The 12,056-nt window shown below is 49.5% G+C and overlaps 1 long non-coding RNA gene across 1 annotated transcript in view; it reads left to right on the top strand.

Annotated features, from left to right (window-relative positions):
- Positions 1–1,930: 1,930 nt before the first annotated feature.
- The window catches only part of LOC142073432 (uncharacterized), a 179,929-nt gene continuing 169,803 nt past the window's right edge, over positions 1,931–12,056 (top strand). Inside the window, exon 1 of the long non-coding RNA XR_012670329.1 lies at positions 1,931–2,264. This is a non-coding gene — a long non-coding RNA (uncharacterized LOC142073432). The remainder of the gene's footprint in view (positions 2,265–12,056) is intronic.

Below are 12,056 nucleotides of genomic sequence, written 5' to 3'. Positions count from 1 at the left end.
CAGAGTCAAGTTCTGCTCCGAATCCGATACATTTCAGGGCAAAGTTTTGGTTTTGATGAACCAGCATTTTCTGATGAGAAACACTTGTGTTGAAAACTTCCCCCCGGGGTTAGTGCTGCAGCCCACATCTTGCTTTGGATAGGTGTAAGCATGGGCAGCGGGTATCGTGGGCTGGGGAAAGCTGTGGTCAGGCCTGGCCCTGCCCATACTCAGTCCCCAGATGCGCCTCCTGCTTCCACTCCGGGCGGCTCCAGTCTCCCTGTGGGGTGGCCCCAGCTCGGGCCGTGCCACCCGCCCTTCCAATGCTCCGGGGCTGGGAGGCTGGGACCGCGCCACCCACTCTGGGGCTGGGCAGGGAAGCTGCCGGCGCTCCGGGGCTGGGAGCACTAGCCTGGGGCGGGGGGCCAGTGGCTGCGGTGGGGGTGGGCTTTGGGCTCTGTGGAGTGGAAGGGGTGTGGGGCCTCAGGCAGAAGGGCTGGGAGCTAGCCTCCCCCAGCCGGACGTTCATGCGCTGCCCATGGGTGTAAGTGGGGAAAGCCCCTGCTCCCCTTTGAACTATGAAATTAACACTCACCTTTTCTCCAGCGATTTCTCTCCTTGCAGCATCTCCTCACCTTATTCCGTGCTTCCCACTCTGCAACTCAATTGCCTGGAATAGGATTGCAAGTTTTTAAGGTTAACAACTGAGCCGTAGCACCCAAAATACACCTCGTTTGTTCGACGGAGTTTTTGTTGTTAGTATAGTGTCACTATGCTGCACATCATGGCTGATCAGAAGTTCTGGCGTGCAGATGGAAGAGCAGTTCTGATTCCACCCAGCCAATGGCAGTGGAAAACTCACCTGAATCGCTTCATTACAAAGTTAAGTTCAGAAAGTGGAGCTGGCGGGAAAACCAACATTCTTCCAGTTGGAAAAAATTTGGAATGAAAAAATCTTTGTTCAGAACTTGGAATGGTAAAATGTTACGTTTCCCACAGGGATTTTTGAATGGCGTCAAAATGAAAATATTCTGAACTAACATTTTTGAAACAAATTTGTTTTGTCTCCTTTCTACTTAAAATGTCGTGTTGGGTTTTTGACTGAAGAACCAAAGTGAAACAACATTTTAAGTCAAAAGGAAAAGCTTTGTCTGGATGTTTCCCCTGGGAAAATCAAACTTTGTCATCAGAACTGATGTGTTCCCCGTGAAGAATGCCCATCCCAATTCAACTGGTTTGTGGGGAGACTTTCCCCAGACTAAACTTCAGCCAGCTCCATCAAACAGCTGTGCAGAGAAGCAGCTTGTCAGAGGGGCAGGTGGGTGAGTTCCCAGGTTAATCAAACCAGCTCAGGTTGTTTCTAATAGCAAAGAACCAGCAGATTCTACCTCTGTTTCAATAAAGGTGCTCAGGTCACCAGACTTATGCCATGCTGTGGAGCCTCTGCATCTCTTCAACAAAATCCTCTGGCACTTGAAATAACGAGCTCTGCTACTTCAGTGTGTTTTATACGTCCTACCTTGAAAGCAAAGAACCTGTCTTCCCTCTGCTAACCAGGCTCAATGCTCTATCCTGAAGCCTGTCTGTCTCACTAACTCTCTTTCAGAGAAATGCTCAATTATTGCAAAGTAAAGGTTTGCTTTTCCCCAGGAGTGTCCAATTCACAGAAGCACCCTCTTGTGCAAAGGCAAACTGCCCCTTCTCACGCATTTCGCAGGGGCTTGGTCATGGTTTTCCGGAGGAGGGAGTGGGGTATAGAAATGTAACTGCACAGAAGGCAGTTTCCCACCCACAAAGCTGGAGAAGTGTTAATATTTGAGCTTCCTGATCAAATCTCCCAGGAGACAAGGGCATGATTTGTTCTTGCTTCTCGGAGCCGTTAACATCCAAGGGCTAAGAGTCTTTGACGGCTGGGAGCAGATTTTGGGGCCAGTGTGGAAAAGACAAGGGAGGAAATGTGCTTGAACTGTGTCCTCAGAACCTACTGATGAGGAAACACAAGATGAAAAGCGACACCTCCTGCAAGCAGAACAAGGCTCAAGGGCTTATGAGGAGTTCCCCTCTAGGAAAGCTTGATGCTGAACAGTGATGGAAGGGGAACAGCTTACAACCTGCCCTGTGCCGCTGAATGGTGTAGCGGTGGCTCCCTCAGAGACACCTGGGCTGCAGCTGTGGAAATCCGGGCACTGGGAACGGTGCAGGCTGGGGGCAGAGTGGGGCGGCTGAGGAGAGAGCTAAGCTAGCTGAGCGAAAAGGCCCACTGCCTGGGGGAAGGTGGCGCTAAGGTAGGGTACCGAGATCAAGGTATAAATGCAAACCCCAGATGCCGTGGAGGGGAGAGGCAGAGGTGTGTGGGTGTCTGTGGCGCGGCTAAGCTGCTAATGTACTCGGGTTCTTCGGGGAGGGTGGAGTTTGCTTGGGATGTGATGAATTGGGTGGAGGTGTTCAGGGAGCAGCCAGAAGTGCTGGGATGGAGGTGCTGTCTGAGATGGCCACGGGAGACTTTGACACTGTGAATCAGCTCAGTGGCCAGTTCAATGAACCGGAACCAATCAAGGACAGGCGTGGAGAAGAAATGTACGTGGGGAAGCGGGAGTCTTTTGTGACTGGCAGCTGTATGTGACTTTGACAGATTCCAGGGACGGGCGCTGGTTTGGGTTTGGCTTGTACGAGAGAGAAGGTAAAGAACCCTGGCTAAAGCGCACAAGCCCTTGTTAGCTTCAGCTGATATGAAATGCTCCATCAGCTCAGCTTCTAGTCCTCAGTTTAACCCCTTACTGCCAATGGCTGCCGAGCAGCAGCAAGAAGCTAGCCTGCTGATGTGTCTCGATTGGCACTGGAGAGGCAGTGAGCAGCCTGTGTGCAAAGGAAATGAGCTGCCCTAGGTGAGACCCAGAAGATTGGGTTAAGGTGGAGAGAGGCTCACACTCCAACAGAATGATCAGAACCTCTTTGCTCCAGAAATTCCATGGGTCCAAGCTGCAAAAATCCAGGTTGCATCTTAAATGGCCTGACATTTGGGAGTGATCAGAGGCATGTGTGGGCCAGGCAGGGTGGGGCTGGGGCAGCTGGAGACTCGCGCAGCGAGGAGGTGGAACCTCAGCCTTGAACAGTGGTTAGAGGAGGCACCGGTACAGAGGGAGGCAGGTGCCGTCAGCCTGTAGGGAAGCAGCTGCGCGACAGCTGGCTTGTAGAGATGGGAGGGCCGGAGGCTCAGTTGGGGGTTTGTGTTAGCTGCATTGGGGTATTTGTCAGCGACGCCTCCCTTTTAAATTGGTCCCAAGTCTATTGCTATTCAGATTAAAAAAAAAATACACTAGAGTGCTCAGCAAAGGTTATCGGGCCGAATTCGGGAAGTGCAGATAGTGTCTGTAAATGCAAAGCTGTGGTGGCCACAAATGCTGCTGGCTGAGACTCTCCTGAACCTCACATACGATCTGAACCTCGGCTGATGGTTGGGGTGGTTTTGTAGGATCTGAGCTGGTTCACCCACACCCAGAGATGCCCTAGAATGTGGCACCGATGTCTCGTGTGTTCTTAAGAAGCTGCGAGGAATCTTGAGAGGAAATTAAATCTACATAGAGTCTAATCCTCCGACATCTTGCCTGGGGGTTAATTTAGTGTCTGTCTTTCCTTAACCAGAAAGAAAATAATTCTGAAAGCCTGGTGGCTTTGTGATTCTGCATCCCCAGGGCCTGATCAGCGTGAGCGTTGTGTGTGGGTGAGGAGCCTTTCTGTGTCACTGCCTTGCGTCAGGGCAGCATTCTGCTGCTGGCCGGTTGCCCTAAAGCCAGGGAGAAGATCTGGCCACTTGTGATTCCCCTGGGGTATCAGAGTCGTCAGGGTTGACCCACCTCAGGAGTTCCCAGGCCACTCCCTGGACAGTAGGTGTGGCCTGAGGAAAAGCGAATGGGTCTGGGATTTCTTATGCCCCAGCTAACCCTAGCTGGCGAATGGCTTCTTAGGGCCATAGGTAGCTGGAGCAACTTTGAATACCCTCAGGGCTGATCTGATTTGTGCCTTGAAATTAGCCAAGTCCCTGGCAATACCTCTGTGTGTGTGTGTGGGTGGGTGGGACACAGGTGACTTAAAGCCACCGTCATCCTCCACCACCTCAACCCATGCCAGGCACGTGAAAGGTCGACCTCAGAGCCCAGCCCAAGATGGATTAGTGTGTGTCCAAAAATATTTCTCTGCTGATTGGCTAAGGAAGTTTGACATTACTGCCCTGTGAAGCCTTTATGGGGCAAGACAAAGCCAAGCACAGACGGGAGTTAGAGAGGGGCACATGTGGTAGAACGTACAGAGAGACAGAGCCCAGTGTGATCTCTGCGGGGGTATCCTGGGGGCACCCTCTGGGTGTGACTGTAATGCCACTGATGTTTCAACGTCACAGAGGAAATGCATGTATTTCTGTTTTTGTTTTGTTTTTTAAAAAATTCCTTCCTCTGAAGCATCAGGGATGGCCACAGCTGGAGATGGGACCCTGGATGAGGAGGGCCAGGGCCCTGAGGTGGCATGGAGCATTCTCTCTCTCAGGTGCGTGGCTGGCCGGTTCTTGCTCACAGGCTCAGGGTCTAACTGATTGCCACATGTGGGGTCAGGAAGGATTTTTCCCTCCAGATCCGATTGGCAGTGACCTTGGGGGTTTTTCACCTTCCTCTGCAGCGTGTGGGTCATTTGCCAGGAATCTCTGTGTATATCTCACTGAATCATTTCCATGCTTTTGCAGAGACCTCGGGCACTGGTGTGTTTCAGGGCCTCATATTCTCTCCCTGTGGCACATCATTGTTTCGTTCCCTGGGGGCTGTTCTACTTTGGTCTCATTTCAGTTGTTGAGTTTAGTGTGCGGGTGTTGGGGGGTGGCAGTGGCCTGTGCTAAGATCTGGGGGTCCCTTCTGGCCTTAAACTCTCTGACTACAACTCAAAAACTCACCATTTCCCCCAAAGTGCTTTTCAGCACTGTCCCCAGATCAACTCTGCTCTGCGGGGCCTCTACAAATCCCATTGGTTCCAGTGGGCGAATAATTGGGCTTTTGCCCTGAATAAAGGACTCATTTATAGCCTTTTCCCCCTTCTGCTACAAAATACGGTCACTACTGCAGAACCTGCTAGCGACACCTACTGGGTTAAAACGCAGCAGGGCCAATTTTTGCACGGCACCGAACCAGGGTGCCTGGCAGAAAGGAGCAGTTTTTATTGCACTTGTTCTGAATTGCTTAGCAGTGGGGTGGTCGTAAGTATGTCAATTTGTGCTTTCTAAAAATAAACCTGTTGGGTTACGGTATGAGCACCCATAGCACAGAAAGCCGGGAAGACGCTAGGTTTGAACTGAACCGATGGCAGAACAGGAGTGTTGGGCAGTTTGCCGAATAACCTCTGAAAGGCTGCGGAGAGCCAGCGTGCTGTGGGCCCCTGCTGGCCGCAGGACCAAACCCCTGGAGCGGTGTTTAGAAAGTAGCCTTTGGCTTGTCATTTGGCACTTGTGGGGTTTTGGGCCGCTCTGTCTGTTTGCGTTTGCCTGGAACTTTAAAAAAAAAAAAAAACCTGAAGGAAAGAGGCGGCACTGCTTTGTGACCAAGCTGTTGTAAACTCCTCATGTTGAGGATGATCAAAGGGTGAGCCTGAGCGCACATGTCCCTTAATTTCATTTGAAGAGTCTGGCGAGCTTTCTCTTGTTCTGGCTCCCAGCATGGGATCGTCAGCTCGGATTAATAAACCCGTCAGACTATCCTTTTGTTCTTTGGTAGCAGTGCAGTTAATTCCTCAGATGCTTAGTGCAGGAGGAGTGGACAACCCTTTCAGTTGTGATATTACCGCTCTTCACTGCATTGTTTGGGGGGGGTGGGGTAGAGCGGGCAAAGTTCATAATGTCAGCTGGCCATTTCAAGTGTCCCGTTACCGAGACAAACCACCCACCCCTCTCTACTTTAGTGTAATTGCTGCTTTTTCCAAACACTTCAGAGCGTGTTTCTAAGCACAGTGCGCAGCACATGGTATTAGATTTGGTTTTGGAAGAAAACGATAAACTGTTGCCACTATGGATGTAGACATAATTATCCTAAATCTATTTTAATCTATTCTGCCTCTTAGAATATTCTATGTTCTCTTTTAATAAGAGAACGTTCGGCCTTTGATGTTCTAGCGGAGGTGTAGAAAGCTCTCTTCTGCTTGCTAGAAATGTTAATTAAATAGCCTGCATTTCTCTTCATTAGCTGCATTAACACCTTTTAATATCTCTTTAAAATCTTGTTCAATTTACTTTCTTTAATCTTTTCCTTTCCCAAAGTGTCGCATCACTTTGATCCTCATCTTCGTCTTTTCTTTGATGACAACTTTGAGCTTCATTTGTATTTGAATTGAAATGGAAATTTCCTAATTACCCAGAATTCAGTGTTATGCCATCAGTGTACATTTTACCATGGCATTTTGATATCTGAATTAGCGCTACATGCCTCCCGTTTCCACCAATCCACGGGGGAGGGGGAACACGTGCGCAATCTAATATTTGTCTCTTAAAAACTCAACAGTGCCAAATTATTCCCCCACCCCAACACGCAAGTGAGCTCTTTTACCGTCCGGTGCTACAGCCTACACAGGCTGCGTGACTACTCACTCCTGCGAGGCAGGGAACACTCGGACCCGGATCCCACGCAGCACTTACGCACATGCTTGACTTTCAGCATTTTAGCAGTGCCATTGAAGTATGTGTAACTGATTTGTTGGGTCAGGGCCACAAAGCTCACTCTCTTGTTGGATCGAATGAAAAGTGATGATGATCGAAAGGTGCAAAACAACAACTGACCTGATTTCTCTCTTCTCAGTGTGGCCTAGTTAACCCCGTCCCCTCTCCTTTGTTTCTTATTGAGAGAGGCACCATCTGCTGGAGCCTTTTCAAGCTAGGAAAATAGAAAACTTAAAAACGGGATTTCCTTTCCCTTGTTTGTGTGGGGTTAGTTTTCTCTGTAGCATTTCTCTCTGCTTTGTATCGGGTGCTGTTCTGGCTCCATGGTGAGCTGGCACTCAGCGTGGAAAAAAAATGATACTTACTTTGAGCATTTTCCTGGGAGACCCGATGGTTTGGCAAGTATTTCAGATTCGATTGACAGAGAAGTTTCACACAGTCACGGCCTTAAAAAAACAAAACCAAAACCCCAAATCAAAAAACTCTACACTGTGGTCAGCTGGGCTAAGGGCATGCTCTCCACCACTGGCCATCCAGCCATCTCCTCTCACTTCATCTGACATGGGTCATCTGTGAACCATGGAAGGTGATGGAGGGTTTACAGGCCATGCTAGCTACAGTGGAGGGCAAAAGATTATAATAAAGTCCTACCCAAACCATCAGTAGCTGTCAGCCAGGTACATTTCTCCCCCAGGATGTTCACTGATGCCACTAAACTCCGAGGGAGAACCCTCCGAATGCGCTGATGCCCTGCATTCCTCAGAGTCATTGCACAGTCAAAGCCGAGAAGCAGATGTCGGCCGTTACAGCCTTGCTTTATGCCTTGTGTGCTGCGCTGTACGTGATCTCATCTGTCTTGTCTCCTGCTTGCCGTCAGGGATTGAGGGGCACAATCTCCCACCACCACGTCTCTCCCGGTGCCAGCCCTTCTTATCCCCAGCTCTCAGCAGCCTTCTCGGATGCCATGAGGGCCACAGTTGCAAAGTCCATCCTAATCAGCAGCCCCTAAGCCAGGGGTTTTCAATCTCTTTTCATTTGTGGACCCCAAGAAAATTTCAAATGGAGGTGCCCTTTGGTAATCTTAGACATAGTCTGCTGACCTCCGGGGTCCACAGACCACAGGTTGAAAACCACTGCTCTAAGCAGTTCCCACGTGCATCTCCCTAGCGCTCACCTCACCAGCTAGTCTGAACTGTTGTTCTCCCCAGTTTTTCTCTCGTTAGGTACAAACTCTGTGTTGTACAAAAGCCCCGGTGTCAGCCTGTCCTTCCACTGGTCCCACTCGCTGGCTAGGCCATAGAGGCGTGTTTCCCTGCGGCTGTGTTCCACCAGCTACTGTTGGGCTATAAATGTTCAGAGCTGCACAAAGGAAGCCATTTGCCATGCACAAGGAACTTGATTAGGCCTACAAAGCCCTTGTGTTCTCCAGTGTCATCTACTGGCACCTTTTCCATTTATTAGCTATTTACATATGTACAGAACTCTTATGTAACCCCCAGCTTGCTTGGAGGGGTGCTTTGTCTCCCTCTAGCAGTGGCTAGGGCCCCTAGAGAATGATGAGCCTGCTACCGTCTTGGCTAACAGATGTGAGTCTTTTAGCTCATGCAGTAGGAGTCACGTTCAAGTTCATTGAGGTGTTTTAAAACTAACTGTATACCTGGGGTTTACCTCTGTTTCTTGCTGCTTTTCCTTCCTGCCCCTCTGTCATAGATGATGATCAATGCTGTACGTGCGAGTCCAGTGAAAGCAGAATGCGTGCATTACGAACCCTGGAAGGTTTATTGCTCTCCTTGCAATGAAATTAAACTGCAGAAATCGACGCTTGCTGTGTACATGGCTTGCTAACTGAGCTTTCTGTGCCTACCTCCTCCACTGCAGTTTTCACCTTACAAATAACTGAGTAATCGCCGGTGCTGTGTGATTTACCTCTGTGAGTGATTCCTGCCTCGGGAGGCTGGAGTGGGGAAATGTAACTTTTTTAAAATTCAGCATGAGCATGTGGATGATTTATGTCCTTGGTGTATTTAACTTTCCCCACTCCTGCTCCCTGAGCCCAGGAGATAGTTTGTATTGCTGTCTATCTGCAACGTCTCTGCCAGCTGCAGCCTTGTTTTTTATTAATGGACTAAAGCGGAGAGTGTATTGATTTCCCAGTTATAGCGCTGACATTTTGGGCCTGTTTCGATGGCAGTGTACATGAGCTTATACATCTAGGTACATTCTCCCTGTCTAGGTAAACAAGGAGATCGAGTGTCGAGGAAGCAGGTGGCTGGGTGGTGGAGACCCAGCGGATTTTAAAGCCCTATGTATGAGATGACCATTTTGTTATGATCTGGGAGTTGTGCCTATGTTGGCAACACGCAGGAACATTTCATACCAAGTGCTGTTTTTCATGCAGTGATCACTAAGGACCTGATCCAAAGCCCACTGAAGTAAAAAGGATCTTTCTATTGACTACAATGAGCTTTGAATAAACCACTGATTTCTGCCCATCCTACCCCCCTGAATGTTCTGAAGTCCGCTCTTAGGGCTGTACTTTACTCCACAGTTATTCTTTGGATAGCGCAGGTTTTGAAACCAGCCTTTCGTGCCAACAAACCAGTTTATAAAGTCTCATCAATTGCAGGATGTGTGTATATGTTCCTCTAATGCAACAGATCTTATCGCAGACACACATACCTAGAAGCAAGTCTAATACATGGGCTGAGCCCTAAACTGTGTTAGATTTCTGAAGTGTGTTAGGATTAGAGAGAAATCCTTCCACTGCACAGGTCAGGATCTGTGAGTTTCAGAGATAACAACCTTTATTGAAGTTTCCTGAAGGTATTGTGAGGATTATCCTACAGAAATGGTCTTGGAGCCATTCATTTTGAAGTCGGCAGATACAGTAGGCTATAGACTTTGATCTACAAGTCATACATACAAATGGATTAGACATTACACTGGTCTTTGAAAGAAATAGAAGCACCTTTCTGATTTTTGCAGGCTTAAAATATAACAAGGCAAGAATCAGGTTGTGCTTTTGAGAGAAAAATATCAATCCTCTCCTTAAAGATCTTATTCTTGGTGCTCATGATCAGAATATTTGGTGTATCCAGTAATAACAAATGGGCACACTTTGTAACAATAACCTTAGTTATGAATCATATTTGTGTGACCCACACATATAGTACTTATTGAGCCCAAGAGACTATTGATTGACTGACTTATTGTTCACAGACCTGTCCTGATTTCTGCATAAATATTCTTTATTCATAAATATTCTCCCAATACTTCAGGCTGGGGAATACTCACTCGCTTCAGACTGATTGGCCACGTGGTATGTTTCCTGATTGGATGACTGAAACGTAAACAGGAGAATAACCAATGGTGAACAATGCATTCTGTACAGGGCTGTGATGGAGGATGGAGGGTCTTGTGGCTAAAATGCAGGATGGAGACTCGGGTAACCTGCGTTCAATTCCCAGGTCTACCAAGGCTTTCTGGGTGAACTTGGCTAAATCATTTACTCTCTCTCTGACTCAGTTCCTTATCTATTACATAGGAATAATAAATCTTCCCTACCTCACAGGAGTAAAAAATTAACGACCGAGTGGTGCTCACATATATGGTAATGAGTCGGGCCAATAAGAGAGGGGAGGGATAGCTCAGTGGTTTGAGCATTGGCCTGCTAAACCCAGGGTTGTGAGCTCAATCCTTAAGGGTCCATTTAGGGATCTGGGGCAAAAATTGGGGATTGGTCCTGCTTTGAGCAGGGGGTTGGACTAGATGACCTCCTGAGGTCCCTTCCAACCCTGATATTCTATGATTCGAACAGAGAGGTAAAGCACTGAGAAGACTTTCATGAAAGCCAGTGGCTGTACAAATATTGATGGCTAGCTCGTAACGTCCTCATGAATAGAAGAGAATCTAGTTTGAGTAATTCATTCAATGGCTATATTCAAAAATCTGTATCCATCTTTTTCATTATTTGACCAACAGGAATATTTACATGGGAACATGAAACGTTTGCTAACAGCAACAGTAATCATCGCTCGGGTCAGCAAGACTGTGACATTACTTCTAAGCATAATGGCAATGGACCAATCTGGGCTGGTTCAGGAAACGTGTATGTACCTCCAGTGATGAGCTGCCAAAATCTTAACGATGGGTTCCCTCCTCACCCCACGAGGGGGTCGTTGCCCAGTCCCGCCCCCCGGGACTCCTGCCGCATCCAACCACCCTGCGTTCCTTGATGCCCCCTCCGCCCCGGACCCCTGCCCCATCCACTCCTGTCCCCTGACTGCCCCCAGAACCGGGCAGGAGGGTCTCGTTGGCCACCGTAGTGGGTGTCCACCCCACCCCTAAGAGCCAGAGGCACCTGCCAGGAGGCGAGGTGGGGAGTCCCAGTGGTGCTTACCTGGGGCAGCTCCCAGGAAGCATCCGGCAGGTCCCTCTGGCTCCTAGGGGTGGGGGCTACAGGCGCCAACTTCCCAATGTGCCGGGGGGGGGTGCTCACTGCTTAACCCCTGGCTCTGCCACAGGCCCTGCCCCCACTCCACCCCTTTCTGCCCCCTCCCCTGAGCCTGTTGTGTCCTTGCTCCTACCCCAGAGCCTCCTGCAGGACACGAAACAGCTGATCGGGAGAGAGGGGGAGGTGCTGATTGGCGGGGGTGCTGGTGGGTGGGAGGTGGTGGGAGCAGGTGCGGGGATACTCTCGGGGGGCTGCTGACGTATTACTGTGGCTCTTTGGCAATGTACATTGGTAAATTCTGACTCCTTCTCAGGTTCAGGTTGGCCACCGCTGGTTTAGAGGTTGCCACTGGCTAGTCTGGTGGGGTCTGGGGTCCTGCAACCTGTCCACCTCTAGTTATTTGTAACCGTGGAAGATTTACAGCTGCTCTATGCATGGAGGGGGTGGCACAGAGAGGGTTTTTTAACCCTAAGAACTTGTGTGGGGTTCTGGATGGGCTGGTAGGGAAATGGACTGCTGGGGTTAAACATGGGTTTATGTGCGTGGCGGGACGTCCAACCGATGGTCAGAAACGTTGCCGAAGTGGTTGTCGTTGCCTCCAGCTGGTGTAAGCTCTGTTGGTAGAGCAGTCCCCCAGGTGCTGGGAGGTGCTCAGCCCTCTTGGTCCTGGGGTTAGTGAGTCAGCTGCTGCGGGTGCACCGGGGGGGGGGGGGGGGAGGACGACATAACAGGCAACGCCTTCAGTTCAGTGCATGCAGGTGACTGGAGGAAACCTCTGATCCCGTGGACACAGGCTTTCCCACTGCATTGCTGGCTAGGGAAGGGAACGGTCCCCTGGTTGGCATGTACAGTTAGTGAGGTCAGTGAGGGTGAACCCGAACAAAAGTGCCTTGGTCTTGTTCCCCTGCAAGATCAGGATGGCTTCTTACCATGCCACCC

Source organism: Caretta caretta, chromosome 10 (assembly GCF_965140235.1).
Source record: "Caretta caretta isolate rCarCar2 chromosome 10, rCarCar1.hap1, whole genome shotgun sequence".
Lineage (NCBI taxonomy): Eukaryota > Metazoa > Chordata > Testudines > Cheloniidae > Caretta > Caretta caretta.
The sequence above is the reverse complement of the archived record's forward strand: the minus strand, read 5'-3'. Positions and strand labels throughout refer to the sequence as shown.